The sequence below is a fragment of the Labeo rohita genome, chromosome 24, assembly GCF_022985175.1.
Source record: "Labeo rohita strain BAU-BD-2019 chromosome 24, IGBB_LRoh.1.0, whole genome shotgun sequence".
Taxonomy (NCBI): Eukaryota; Metazoa; Chordata; class Actinopteri; order Cypriniformes; family Cyprinidae; genus Labeo; species Labeo rohita.
The window spans coordinates 5,972,886-5,988,837 of record NC_066892.1 but is presented as its reverse complement, the minus strand read 5'-3'; positions in this window follow the sequence as shown (position 1 = coordinate 5,988,837).

Sequence of the window (15,952 nt, the reverse complement as noted above, 5' to 3'; positions counted from 1 at the left end):
TTTCATTTAGTTTAACTTGATGTACTAAAACAGCTAAAAGTGAAATAAAAAATAATTAAAAATTAGTTTAAAAATTAGTTTAAAATATACTGATATATTAAAAAACTAATTAAGCTGACAAAAACAACAAAAATATTAAAGCTTTAACTAAAACTACAAAGCTATACAAAAATAAATACAAAGTTTAAAAATAAAAATATATATATTTAAAAAACTATAACAGTATATAATAGTTAATAGATAATATCTTAATGATATTAAAATAACATTTTCACAGGCTCTGGTTGTTTATTTATCTACTATACTTGTTGTCAGATAGCTTACTATTTATTAATATTGATTAAAAAAAATATCTGACAAAAATAATGGACATTTTTGCAAACAAATCTCAATTTTAATATTATCCAATATGTAATAACTAAAAAATTAATTAAAAATATAATGATATATTAAAAAAAAAAAAAAAAAAAAAAAAAAAAAAAACGGACAAAAACACAACAAAATAACTAAATGTTAATTAAAACTACAAAACAATACAAAAACTATTTAAAAATTATAATGGTATATGATAGTTAATAGGTAATAGTATCTTACTGATACTAAAATAACATTGTCAGGCTGTGGTTATTTATTTATCTACTATACTTGTTGTCAAATATATATTTGTTAATATTTATAATAAATATCTGACACAAATTTTGGACATTTTTGCACACAAATCTTCAACTCAGTTTTAAATATTATCCAATATGCAAACAATATTTCCTTCAATACTCAAACAAAAATATCATCTAACAAATACCAATAATGTTCTCTGTTCCCTTTTAAGCTACTTTTTAATTTACATTTTTAAATGGTTTTTACATTTGTCATCATTTTATATTCCTATGAAAGTATCTTTAACAGGATCATAGGTATTGTTTCTTTCTTTATTCATTCTTGTTTCTTGTTTATTTTTCTTAGTATGCTCTCTTCAGTTGTCTGACATCAATGTTTTCTTGTCTACTGAGAGACCTATTTTCAGTTAATTTGATGTCAATACTATTCACTCGAATAAAGCGAAGTGAAACAGCCTGCTTGAGGACAAAAAATAAAAAGTATCTCAGCATAATCGACTAAATTTGCTCAAGTCATCTTTGATGTCTTATTAACCTTCATTTTTAATGTGTCAGACAGGTTTGCAGACAGGTGCTGTCCATGGTTCTGATTAACCACTGACAGACATAGATTCAATATGCAACATTTCCTTTTAAAATTCATGTTCTTCAACAGAAACATCAGTTTTCCTATATGTGTACAATTCAGATGCATTTAGAATAACACAATACACACACACACATACATATAGGTTCAAAATGTCTTCTTTTTTTATTTTGGCCATAGTTTAGAACTATTTTTATTTATACTTCTCTCCATCTTCTTGTTTTTTAATCAGACTTGAGGGAATTAATGCAGCAGCAGCACACACAAACCCAGTTTCTAAACCGGCATCTAGAGCACTGAGTGACCCTAAAGAGACACGAACCGTGCATGATGCCAGCACATAGTTACAAAAGAGCAACAGTTCAGCCGATGGTTAAACAAATGCCTTGCTAAAAATTGCACTTGTTATTGTTACATTTCATAAATGATGATCTGAGCTGTCAAAGCACTTCAGGGTCAAAGCAGTTTTCTCTCATTAGCAGTAATGGAAGACAGGGTTTGTGTCTAAATTAGGCCATAATTTGGTACTGGCTTCAACTAGCCAGCTATTAGCGGTGCTACAACCATGAATGCTTTCAAAAGCATTGTTTTCTTTTATGAAAAGTCTGCATTTATGCTGAATTCAGTTTGAGGGCATCATCTCTCTGGCAGAAGACCAGACTTGATTTCATTCTGCCACTGGCCTTGTGACATACAGTAGGTACAGAAGGCACATCATGAAGCTCTTTGTCACACAATCTTGTTGTCATGCTAATACATCACAAAGTTGCAATTGTCCTGCATGCACATACACCAGTGTCATGCTGACCAGCTTCACAGCTTATCAGAGCTTCACATGGATATCCAGCCACACATGAGAAAGCAAAAACTTAAGTGTACCCTTATTACTCATGAATGGGAGAAAGTGCATTGTGGCAATATGGTGGAATAGTCCTGCCATCTGAATAAAAGAGCCAGTCAATAATTGGTAAAGTCACTGCATCACTGAAGCTGCTGTTAGAAGTTCTGGTTGTCCGCATTCGGAGACATGCAAACACATTAGGACTTCACATTGACTTGAAGACTTATGAGCGATGGGTTTTAGCACACTAAGGAACCAGATTTGAACTTGTAGCTACATATTCAATTGATTGCTTATAAGTTGTAAGTTGTATGAAATAAAAGTTGTAGCTACAGTAAAATATGGGAGAGTGACCCAGTTCTCAGCAGTTTCTCTGTAGTGGGAAATGACTAAGAAAGTTCTTTGTAAACAGACAGAAATCAGAGCACAGTTGAAAGACTTAATCAAAATAAAACTTGGGACTACTACTTCTGTCCAGTGTCATGTGCACACTGCCCTGACTGGTCCAGGACATCTGCAACTTTTAAATTGTCCAGATTATACTCTTGTATACTTGTCCCCAAAAGCTTCTGAAAGAGGTTTGAAAAACTTAAACGCCAAACTTAAATCTGCCCTTGAAACACAAAAGGCTCTCCAAATATAGGGCTAAATGGGTAAAAGAAAAAAAGGGTTACTATAGTTATTTTTTCTGTATGTTACTTAACACAGTCCAGTCACGGTCAGAGTTAAAGGAGAAGTCCACTTCCAAAACAAAAATTCACATATAATGCACTCACCCCCTTGTCCTCCACGATGTTCATGTCTTTCTTTCTTCAGTCGTAAAGAAATTATGTTTCCTGAGGAAAACATTTCAGCATTTTTCTCCATATAATGGACTGATATGGTGCCCCGATTTTGAACCTCCAAAATGCAGTTTAAATGCGGCTACAAACAATCCCAAATGCGGCTGTAAACGATCCCAGCTGAGAAAGAAGGGTCTTATCTAGTGAAACGATCGGTTATTATCATTAAAATAATACAATTTATATACTTTCTAATGTCAAACGCTCGTCTTGTCTTGTCTCTGCCTGGACTGTTTTTTTCTGGTTCAATACAGTTAGGGTATGTCGAAAAACTCCAATCTCATGTTCTCCCTCAACTTAAAAATCGCCCTACATCGCTGTTTTACCTTTTTTGTTAAGGGTGTTTGATCTTCTTTGCATGTTCACTTTGCGGTACTTCTCCAGTGATGTAGGATGATTTTGAAATGATTTTTGAAGTTGACGGAGAAAATACGATTGAAGCGAGATCAGGGAGAGCGAGACAAGACGAGCGTTTGAGATGAAAAAGTATTTAAATTGTATTTTTTAAATGAAAATACCCGATCGTTTCGCTAGATAAGACCCTTCTTCCTCAACTGGACTCATTTACAACCGCATTTAAACTGCATTTTATTTTAAGTTCAAAATCGGGGCACCATAGCAGTTCATTATACGGAAAAAAAAATCCTGAAATGTTTTCCTCAAAAAACATAATTTCTTTACAACTGAAGAAAGAAAGACATGAACATCTTGGATGAAAAGGGGGTGAGTACATTATATGTGAATCTTTGTTTTGAAAGTGGACTTCTCCTTTAAGGCACATCAAATTCTGTAATCAAACACAAACTAAGGAATTAAGGCCTATGAATTAGAAACACAACTCACAGCACTGGGAAGGAAATGGACAGAAAATGAATCTGTCAAAACTGTAAATAAATATCAGCATATACATTAATATATTAATGTACATTATATATTGGTGTGCACAGAATAAGAAGGTGAATCTCCTGGATGAAGCTATATAACAGTGTAAAAGAAGCAGTGAAGGGAAGAGTCTTACCTGGATTGATGACTGGGTAGCAGGAGAGAGCCTTTAAATACAGTCTTCTACTGACCTGGGAGATGCCCATATTTTATCAGTCAGTAGGCAAATGGTATAATTTGGTTACTGTGGGAATGTAATAGATAACCATGCATCGTAATCCAGTTCGTTAGGATCCACATTTTCTGACTGCAGACCTAAACTGTACAAGTGATCCAGAGAGGCTGATAGACTTCCAGCTACCCTCTCAAACATCAACTGTCACCATATATTTTTTGCAAATTTTCTAGTTGCATTTTGTAGGCAAATGTCCTTGCAGTAATTTATTCACACAAAGATAGAGAGTTGAATAAAGTGATATTCCAAGAAGCAGTTAAGTATCAGTGTGCAATGTGGAGGACAAAAGGTCAAAAACTCCTTTTACTTCTTGAAGCAGTGAAATATCTGTACATGACTCAGGGATGTAGTATCATACAGCTAGTTGTGTGGCTCTTCATCACAAAATTAAATTAATTGTTTTTACAATCACAAATTAGCATCGCTTCATCAAATAAATAACAGAAAATATGACATGACTGGTGATTTATCTTTTACTGGACACTTTTAAGCACTAGGAATTCTTGATTTGTTTTTGTTGAAAGCATGTGTTTGAACACAGCCTATGAAATAACATTTGTAGAAATGGGGGTTAAATTATTTAGGATTATAAATATCTATGTAAGATTACAGTGATGCTGAAGCCACAAGCAAAATGATAATGGTAATTAAAATGCATTTATAATTAGAATGAGTGAAAGTATAGATTGTACTGCATGTTAGCTTGCTTATTGTGCCCAAGAGCATAATTTATTGAGCCAATATGTCTTACTAACAGGGAACTATGCTTCTAACCACAGGTCGAGAGCTGAGAGTCCTGCATATTTTTTTCATTAGCTCAGATAACATTTTAAGATGTCATATGGTCATGTTACAACGTGCTCCTCACATGTTACAATGTACCCCACATACAGGGCATGTTGTCACTTTTCACTTCCTTTCTTTTGAGGTAAATAACGAAAAACATATACACTGTAATTATGAAACAAAACTACATATTTGTACTAGACAAATGTGAAATTAATGGATAAAAAATTATACTCTGAACCCCACGTGGATTTACATAAACTGAGAAATTCAAAAAGGGTTAGGTTGTGCCCCGCACTCCCCTACATGCATCATAAGTATGGTAATACAATAGGATTAAGCACAGCAGGTCATAAGAAAGCCTGGGTAAAAAGAAGTCATAAGACCAATCTTAAAAGTATGCAGACTGTCGATATATCGCATATTGTGCAAGAAGAGGGACCGCATAACTAAAAGTTCTAGCTTCCATGGTAGTTAAAGGAGAAGTAACTTCCAAAACAAAGATTCACATATAATGTACTCACACCCTTGTCATCCAAGATGCTTATGTCTTTCTTTTTTCAGTCGTAAAGAAGTTATGTTTTTTTGAGGAAAACATTTCTGCATTTACTCCATATAATGGACTGCTTTGGTGCCCCCATTTTGAACTTCCAAAATGCAGTTTAAATGCGGCTTTAAACGATCCCAAATGCGGTTGTAAGCGATCCCAGTCGAGAAAGAAGGGTCTTATCTAGCGAAACGATCGGTTATTTTCATAAAAAAATACAATTTAAATACTCTTTAATCTCAAACGGTCCTCTTGTCCTTTTGTATTCTGACTCAAGACAGTTATCAACATGATGCAAATGTTAAACAAATCACTTGTTAAATATCATTGCAGAAAAGATGCATGAACTACAACAACATCTTGTACAAACTTGTCTTATACATATTATATGTTAAATAATACAAGTAAAATACTTGTAAAATCTCAAAAGTCAAGGTCATTTAAATTTAAAATAACTGAAGGTATAAGACCATAAGACTATGATTAACTATAAATATGCAGTTGACGTCTTTGAATAAACATGAGCGCTGCACATATTTATTTGACGGTGATTTCACATTTCTTGTTTGTACGAAGGCTAAATACAAATAAAGGGTGAACATTAATTTATTTATACCATTTTTTTCTAAAATATTATATAGTTTTATAGAAGGAGATTTCATAATCTTGGCAAATGCTTTTTTCAGAAGTTTGTATGGGCATCTGTTGTGGGCGTTCTTGGCAGTTATTCTGAGGCTTTTTTAAATATTGTTCACGTTGATATCAGATTTTTATCGTATCGACCGAAATTAAAAAATATATTGTGATTTAAATTTTGGCCATATCGTCCAGCCCTATGATCCATAGAAAGATTCTACATACATGAGCAGTTTCTGATCTAATTTCAAAATCTGGAGCAAAAACAGAATGGTCCATCTTTGTGATAATATGCTACATAAAAATATCTGCATGAAACAAAGACAGCACACTGGTTGATTGAGAGCGCAAAATCACTCTCCGACAGCAGATGGTGCTTATAGAACAGCAGCCATACAGTGTTTCTGCTGACAGGACTGGATAAACCAACTCCAACTCTCCCGTCGACGCCATTTTCAAGTTTTTTCTGTAAAAACCATACAAGGAAAACCACTTCGACGTGGGACGGTACTTCATACTTCACCCTACATCACCCTGCAAGTCGGACTATTTCACAAGGAGGAAATTCGTTTTTTTGGTACTGGAGGATTCCACCGTAAGCATCATCCTGGGATGCCCGTGGCTTCGCCGACATCGTCCAGAGCTCTGCTGGGACCCCTGTGATGTCATTCGATGGAATGGACAATGTTACACTCAATTTCTCGTCGACTTACCACACTCTCAACCCGTTCCAGTTCATTTGGCATCTACCCATGTGGAAAGCCCGGAACCATCCTTCACTCCCGAGATCCCAGCGGAGTACACGCCGTTCCAGGATGTATTCAGTAAGCAAGCAGCCACCCATCTTCCACCTCATTGGTCATGGGATTGTGCCATCGAGTTGCTGCCTGAAGCCCAACTCCCCAAGGGACGTATCTACCCCTTGTCCATCCCGGAGCATCAGGCGATGGAGGAGTATATCGCAGAGGCTCTGAGTCAAGGATTCATCCAACAACCCTATCCGCTCCCCCTGGTCCCCGCCGCCCTCGAAGAGCTTCGTGGAGCCAGGGTCTTCAGAAAGCTGGACGGTTATCATCCACAGACCAGTGGCCAGACAGAGAGAAAGATCCAAGAGCTGGGACGTTACCTCCGGGCATACTGTCACAAGGACCAACACAGTTGGAGCAGGTTCCTCCCGTGGGCCGAGTACTCAGTTATCAGCCTCCACTGTTTCCCTGGACGGAGGAACCCTCTAATGTTCCAGCTGTAGACCACTGGTTTCGAGAGAGCGAAAGAGTGTGGGACTCAGCTCATCACCATCTCCATCGGGCAGTTCATCGACACAAGAGATTCGCCGACGCCAGAAAAAGGACTGCTCCCACTTACCAGCCAGGGGACCAAGTCTGGCTGTCCACCCATGACTTACGTCTGCATCTGCCCCACCGCAAGCTGAGTCCCCGCTACATAGGTCCATTCAAGATCCTGAGGCAGATCACTGACGTCACGTTCCAGCTTCAGCTCCCACCCAGTTACCGCATTCACCCCATCTTCCACGTCTCCCTCCTAAAATCATTTTTTCCCTCTGCCACAGATACTACGGGAGCTGAAGCGGAACCTCCTCCTCCGGAAGTCCTAGACCAACCCTCCATCTTCACGGTCCACGAGATCTTGGACTCATGGCGTCGGGGGGGCCACCTGGAATATCTCGTCGACTGGGAGGGGTATGGGCCTGAAGAGCGATCCTGGGTGTCCAGAGACCTGCCCCTCGCAGTCGTGGTCGCCCTCAACGTCGTGTAAGGGCATCGGGAGCCGCCCCTGGAGGAGGGGGTAGTGTCAGGCATTCACCACAGCCACCTGCCACGTTACCCATAGCACTGCCCACTCGTTCATCATCCCCTGAATTCTAATTAGCTGCATCTGATCCTCGCTGAGCCATGCCCTATATAAGAGACACTCTCACCATTTCCCCCTTTGTCTGGTCTACCGTTTTCATGGCTGATGCTATTCCTGACTTCATGCTACTCTCCTCGTTGATCTCTCCGGTGTTCTCTGGTTTTGGCGTGGCTCACTTATTTGGATTCTCATCTACTCTTCAATACAAGGACAGTCAGTTAAGAACTCATTCCTACCGTTTTATCCAGCTTTCTGTAACTTACAAATCTGTCAATAAATCTCTGGATTGGTTTGCACTCACCTCCTGTCTCCTCCGTGTGTGTGTGTGTGTGTGTGTGACAACTAGATAATGCAATATCTTTTTTTGCTTGTTTGTTTGTTTTTTTGCAAAGCTGAGGAGGTGATGAGACACTGATGTCACTGATTAAACCCACTGCCTAGCACTCAAAAAAAGAACCACATTGCTGTGTGTTTTTGAAAAATTTGATTTTGTTTGGTTTAATAATTAACATTACCTTTGTAACTATGACTTCTAAATCATCTTGTCAGGGACATTCTAAAATGCCCCACACAAATTACGCTTAATGTGGTTTAATGTCCCTAGACAGTCATAAAGATCAAACTGTAAAGCATTCTATGTGCAGATAAGCATTTGAAACCCAAAATGTTATATTAGTTATATTAAAAGACCACATTTTAGGTGGCTATGAACAGAAAAGGCTATGTGCAGAAAAACAGATAAGCCCAAAATATTAACTTTAAATATAACTGTCTGTATGAGCCATGTTAAGCATTTTTTTATTATGGTTTCCTAAAGGCAGAAAAACGCTTAACGTGTAATTAATTCTGGGATCATCTGCATGTCTTTTAACATCATGATGTTTGATAACAAAGTTCGGGAGGAGCACGATCAGATAATCAGCTAATTTGGCTCAGGTGCAACTCGTCTAGCTAATCATCCAAACTAGCACAAGTCATATATATATGCACACAGCCGTCTTACCTCCGTCATTCGACTGTTTTTTGGCATCCCCCCTCCACCCCAACTCCTCACTCTTAATCTATCCTCATCCTATACCTGGGATGGGGGGAGTTCTCTGGGTTCGGGCCATGTTCCGGGCTCGGAGCCCTCCCCCAGGACAGCACGCCAAAATATGCTTACTGTTTACTCAACCAGATTAGATGTAAGGGTGAACTCGTGAAACTGCCTTAGAACATCAAGAATGCTACAAAACTGTAGGAACAAATGACTAATGCACTATTAACATTCTAACTACTATTGATTAACAAGAAATTCTGATTAACAAACCAGTAAGTAATAGCGCTCAATCGAAAGTGGTATAGTTCACTATTAGCTAATCAGTAACTACTATTTTTTCATATCTCCCAAAGAACTACTAATAACTACAATATACAGGTTCATAATTAATGTGAATGATGCATAATGTATAATTAATTCTAAAGTAAAGATCATGGTAACCCACTAGTAATGACTTAATAGTAATGAGCTAATAGTGCATTGGTCAACGTCGGTTGTGTTTAAATGTGCTCTATAAATAAATGTTGTTGTTGTTGTTGTTGACTTGGGTAATACCAAATACTTCAGAAGGAATTACTCATTTATTGGATCCATATTATAAAGTCAAGATCATGATAACTCTCTAGTAATGACTGAAATCATTGTAAGCTATTGAGGTACATGTCAGTATAGTGTTGTGAATATAGGTTGTGTTTGTGGTCGTACGGTTTTATTCAGGTTTATCACAAAATTGTTTATTTTTGTACAAACTTGTTATTTTTATAATATTGTTAAAAACAGAATAGGTCTTCAGTTTAAATAATTATTAATTAATAATTATTAATATCCATAAGGTTTTGAATAGTAATGACTCAAGTGTTACTACATCCTTCTAAAAGAATGACAAATTATTTGGATTCGTATCCTAAAGTGAAGATCATGTTAACCCACTAGTAACGACTCAAGTGTTACCAAAGCCATTGGAAGTATGACTATCCAGAACCTTACAAAAGCCTCAATAGTTTTTAATGACTTTAGTCATTACTCAGGAGTTATCATGATCTTCACTTTAGAATACGGATCCAAATAATAAGTAATTCCTTCTGAAGTATTTGTGACCCTGGACCACAAAACCAGTCTTAAGTCGCTGGGGTTTATTTGTAGCAATAGCCAAAAAAACATTGTATGGGTCAAAATTATTGATTTCTGTTTTATGGCAAAAATCATTAGGATATTAAGTAAAGATCATGTTCCATAAGATATTTTGTAAAATTCCTACTGTAAATATATCAAAACTTAATTTTTGATTAGTAACATGTATTGCTAAGAGCTTCATTTGACAACTTTAAAGGTGATTTTCTCAATATTTAGATTTTTTTGCACCCTCAGATTCCAGATTATCAAATAGTTGTATCTCGGTCAAATATTGGTCTATTATAACAATGTAAATGTATTATAGCTGATGTAAAAATCTCAATTTGGAAAAATTGACCCTTATGACTGGTTTTGTGGTCCAGGGTCACATTTGGTAATACCCGAGTCATTACTAGTGGGTTACCATGATCTTCACTTTAGAATTAATTATACATTTTGCATTGTTCACATTAATTATGAACATGTATATAGTAGTTCTTAGAAGTTCTCTGTGAGATATGAAAAAAATAGTAGTTACTGATTAGCTAATAGTGAACTACCACATTCAACTGAGTGCTATGACTTACTGATTTGTTAATCAGAGTTTATTACTCAACAGTAGTTACAAGAATGTTAATAGTGCATTAGTCATTTGTTCCTGTGTAGTTATTCATTAATGACGGCACAGTATTCTAAAGTGTTACCGATTTAGGTTGTCATTTGTTAAAATAAATATTAAAAAATACAGTGTGTTTATGTCTGTTAGCTTAATCTGACCCACAATCTCTTATTATATATTAACAAATGTCAGTTATGAGAGGATACCTGAAAGTCTTTCAACCTTTCTGGATCACTTGTACAGTTTAGGTCTGCAGTCAGAAATTGTGGATCCTATCAGACTAGATTTGCATGTGTGGTTATCTAGTAATTGCCACAGTAGCCAAATTATATTAGAAATTTGCCTATTGACTAATAAAATATGGGCATCTCCAAGGTCAGTAGGTTGTAGAAAACGTCTCGGTTACGTATGGTAACCCTCGTTCCCTGATGGAGGGAACGGAGACGTTGTGTCGAGTAGTGTACGACACTAGGGGTCGCTCTTGAGAGCCCAAACACCTCTGACAGTTTTGAAAAAGGCCAATGAAAATTGGGTGTGCAGATTTGCATAGCTGGCCACGCCCCGGGCGGCCGGGTATAAAAGGGCAGCGTGTGCATCTGCTCACTCGTTCTGATTCTGAGGAGCCGAGCGTCTCAGCTCCCTCAGAGGTGGACCAGAGATGTGGCATGGGAGACACAACGTCTCCGTTCCCTCCATCAGGGAACGAGGGTTACCATACGTAACCGAGACGTTCCCTATCTGTCGTACACTCCGAGTTGTGTCGAGTAGTGTACGACACTAGGGGTCGCTCTTGAGAGCCCAAACACCTCTGACAGTTTTGAGAAAGGCCAATGAAAATTGGGTGTGCAGATTTGCATAGCTGGCCACGCCCCGGGCGGCCGGGTATAAAAGGGCAGCGTGTGCATCTGCTCACTCGTTCTGATTCTGAGGAGCCGAGCGTCTCAGCTCCCTCAGAGGCGGACCAGAGATGTGGCATGGGAGACACAACGTCTCCGTTCCCTCCATCAGGGAACGAGGGTTACCATACGTAACCGAGACGTTCCCTATCTGTCGTACACTCCGAGTTGTGTCGAGTAGTGTACGACACTAGGGGTCCCCGTAAAAACACGCCACATGTCTGACCACGTCACGAGGGACAAGTACAGAAGTAACAAGGCAACGTGTAACGTAAGTGCAGCTCACCTCCTCTGTGACCATCCAACGTCCAAGGACTGACCTGTTACAGCAGAGTCCTGCAGCCGGGCCTTCCTCAAGGGCGGCTGAGTGCCTTGAGATCGTTGGGAAAATGCCTACTCCCGAAGAAAAGACATTATGAAGTTCACGACCTGCCCAACAGGGGGGGTTCAGAGTAACATCGTTAGACATGGGACCTGAGGTGGGTCTCACACCCGGGAAGACAGCCAAACTCAGATCCTCGAGAACCTTGTGAAGGGATTCCATAGCGAGTTCCTCCACCACAACTCCGCCATGCGCAGAAGTGCCAAGATGGAGAAGGCGTCCAGGGTTCGCATCAGGAAACCTACTGAAACTCAGAAGCGTAATCACCATTAGGGGAAGCGCTTTGTGCAAGCTCTACACCAACCAGTGTGCTGAGTCAAGAGTTAGCAACCAAGACTCTAGCTGACACTGGTTCTGTGCGCAAATTATAAAATCTGGCAAAAGTGTTAGGTGTAGCCCAACCCGCAGCTCTACAGATGTCTGTTAATGAGGCCCCATTCGCCAGGGCTGCCGAGGCGGCGATGCCCCTGGTTGAGTGGGCTCTTACCTCCAGAGGGCAGGGTAGGCCTCTGACCAGGTAGGCCGTACGGATCGCATTTACCAGCCAATGGGAGATCCTCTGTTTGGAGACAGCCCTCCCCTTCTGCTGTCCTCCGTAACAGACAAAGAGCTGTTCCGAACGTCTGAAGGGCTGCGTTCGTTCCATGTAGATGCGCAGGGCACGGACTGGGCATAACATGATCAGGTTGGGGTCATCTCCCTGGGAAGAGAGAGCTTGCAAGGTCACAACCTGATCTCTGAAAGGAGTGGTAGGGACCTTGGGCACATATCCAGGCCGGGGTCTCAGGACAACGTGAGAATAAGCTGGTCCGAATTCCAGGCACGAACTGTTCACGGAGAGGGCTTGGAGGTCTCCCACTCTTTTGATGGAAGTGAGCGCAGTCAAAAGAGCCGTCTTGAAGGAGAGAGCATCGAGTTTGACTGATTGAAGGGGCTCGAAAGGATCCTGCTGTAGACCTTGGAGAACCACAGCAAGATCCCAAGAGGGGATGAGATGCGGCCGGGGAGGGTTCAGCCTCCGGGCTCCTCTAAGAAACCTTATTATCAAATCGTGTTTCCCCACCGACCTGCCCCCCACCAAGTCATGGTTAGCCGATATAGCTGCGACATGAACCTTGAGTGTTGAGGCAGATAGGTGCCTGTCCAGGCCTTCTTGAAGGAAGGATAACACTGATTTGATGCCACAGCTCCGTGGGTCCTTCCCGTGAGAAGAACACCAGTTCACAAAGATGCGCCATCTCAGGTCATACAGCCGTCTGGTGGAGGGGGCTCTTGCCTGTAGAAGTGTGTTTACCACTGAAGGTGAAAGGTCTCTGAAGTCCTCCTGGTCGCGTCCAGGGACCAAAGGTGGAGGTTCCAAAGATCGGGGGCGCGGGTGCCAAATTGTGCCCTTCCCCTGAGAAAGGAGGTCCTTCCTCAGAGGAATGCGCCAGGGAGGAGCTGATGCCAGGAGCACCAGATCCGAGAACCAGGTTCTGTTGGGCCAGAAGGGGGCCACCAAGAGAATCTGTTCCTCGTCCTCCCTGACTTTGCACAAGGGGGAAAAGCATACTTGAGTCGGTCCCTTGGCCAACTGTGTGCCAGTGCGTCTATCCCGAGGGGGGGCCTCGGTCAGACCGTACCACAGCTGGCAGTGGGTGGATTCCGGTGAGGCAAAGAGGTCCACTTGTGCCTGGCCGAATCGATCCCAAATCAGTTGGACCGACTGAGGGTGGAGTCTCCACTCGCCTCCGAGCGAAACCTGTCGCGACAGGGAATCGGCCACACGATTGGCTTCGCCCGGAATGTGAGTGGCTCGTAGAGACTTGAGTCTGTGTTGACTCCAGAGCAGCAGGTGGCGGGCTAGTTGTGACATGCGAAAGGAGCGTACACCGCCCTGGTGGTTGATGTAGGCCACAGTCGCAGTGTTGTCGGACCTGACCAACACGTGCTTGCCCCAAATCATAGGATGGAACCTCCTCAGGGCCAGGAGCACTGCCAACAACTCCAGACAATTTATGTGCCAAAACAGTCGGGGGCCTGTCCAGACCCCGGAAGCTGCCTGCCCGTTGCAGGTGGCACCCCAGCCTGTCTTGGAAGCATCTGTGGTGACAATGATGCGTCTGGACACCTGTTCCAGGGGAACTCCTGACCGTAGGAACATAATGTCTGTCCAAGGGCTGAGTGTCTGGCAACACGATGGTGTGATGTTCACCCGAAATGTACCTCGACGCCACGCCCACCTGGGGACTCGAGTATGAAGCCAGTGCTGCAGCGGTCTCATGTGCATCAGACCCAGCGGCGTGACCGCGGCTGAGGATGCCATGTGCCCTAGGAGCCTCTGAACCTGTTTTAGGGGGACCGCTGACCTGTATCTGAGTGTTGCCGCACACCTCAGAACTGACTGTGCACGCTCCGGGGAGAGACGTGCAGACATACTGACCGAGTCCAGCTCTACACCGAGAAAAGAGATCCTCTGTGCCGGGGAGAGTTTGCTCTTTTCCCAGTTGACCCGAAGCCCCAACCGAGCCAGATGGTTGAGAACCATGTCCCTGTGTGCGCAAACCAAATCCCACGAGTGAGCTAGAATTAGCCAGTCGTCGAGATAATTGAGAATGCGTATGCCCATTACCCTGAGGGGGGCAAGGGCGGCCTCCGCTACCTTCGTAAAGACCCGGGGCGACAGGGAGGCCGAAGGGGAGAACCTTGTACTGAAATGGGGAGAAACCTTGTAGGATTGAGACTGAAATGCCCGTCCTTCAGGTCTAGGCAAAACCAATCTTGAAGTCTGAAACACGTGAGTGTCTTGGAACACCTTGACGGAACTTGGGTGGACGCCGTCTGCAAACTGGATGGGGCTGTAGCCTTTCCTCATCTCGGCTGAATAGTCCTGAGGAGCCAGCGGGAAGGATTGGGAAGATTTAGCCAATCCGAAAAATTCTCCGCTAGGGGTCTCAGAGGAACTAGATTCGGTGTACCATGGGTGGGAATACCTTCGCTGAGAAAACAGCGCGTGGCCGGGGGTGAGAAGCCCCGAACCACACTGGCTGTTTTGCCCAGGGAGACCAACTTGTGAGAGCTGTGCAGATGATCCGCCCGAGAGGGGAGATCGTCTGAACGAGCTCGTTGTTTCAGAGCATACGGGGGTACAGGTGTCGTGCGGCCGTATGCTTCTGATAATGGAAACAGCATCCGACCGTCGAGTAGAGGGTCGGAGGTGCTGTAAGTTACGCCCAGAGAAGAAGGAAATTGCTCTTTTATTGACCATGTGGTAGCCGTCTGCCGTGCGGCAGACAGCCGGATAGAAGCCGAATCCAGCGCTCGTCCCCTCGTCGAGTGCGGATCCGGACAGGTCAGATGATCCTCCTTCCCTGGGCTGCCCGTCTCAGGAACGCTTTGAAGCCTGACGTGGGTTCTTAGTGACCTGAGGACGGGCTGGCGGTGCCACCTTCCTACGAGAACTGGACCGAAGGGAGGGTCTGGCTGCAGGACCGGCAGGTTGCGGGGCCTGAGTCATCCTCGTAGGGGGTCTTCCCCCGGCGGGGGGCAGACGGAGGTTGCTGCGTCGGCTGAGCTGAGCCCGCGCTCGCTGCACGCCGAGGCAGGATGTGTTTGATGGCCTCCGTCTGCTGTTTCGCCGTGGAGAACTGCTGGGCAAATTCTTCCACGGCCTCGCCGAAGAGACCAGCCTGGGAAATGGGAGCGTCAAGAAAGCGTGCTTTCTCGGCATCTCGCATCTCGGCCAGGTTTAGCCATAGGTGGCGCTCCTGGACCACCATGGTGGACATCGCCCTCCCCAGAGCCTGCGCTGTAACCTTCGTGGCTCGTAGAGCGTAGTCGGTCGCAGAGCGCAGCTCGTGTAACAGCTCTGGGTCAGGAACACCCTCGTGCAGGTCTTTGAGAACCTTAGCCTGATAGACCTGCAATATCGCCATAGCGTGTAAGGCGGAGGCAGCTTGCCCAGAGGCCGCATAAGCCTTCGCTACAAGCGTAGACGAAAACTTACAAGCCCTGGACTGGAGTCTCGGGGGGGCCCCTCCAGGAGGCGGCGTTTTGCGGGCACAAGTGCATCGCAATCGC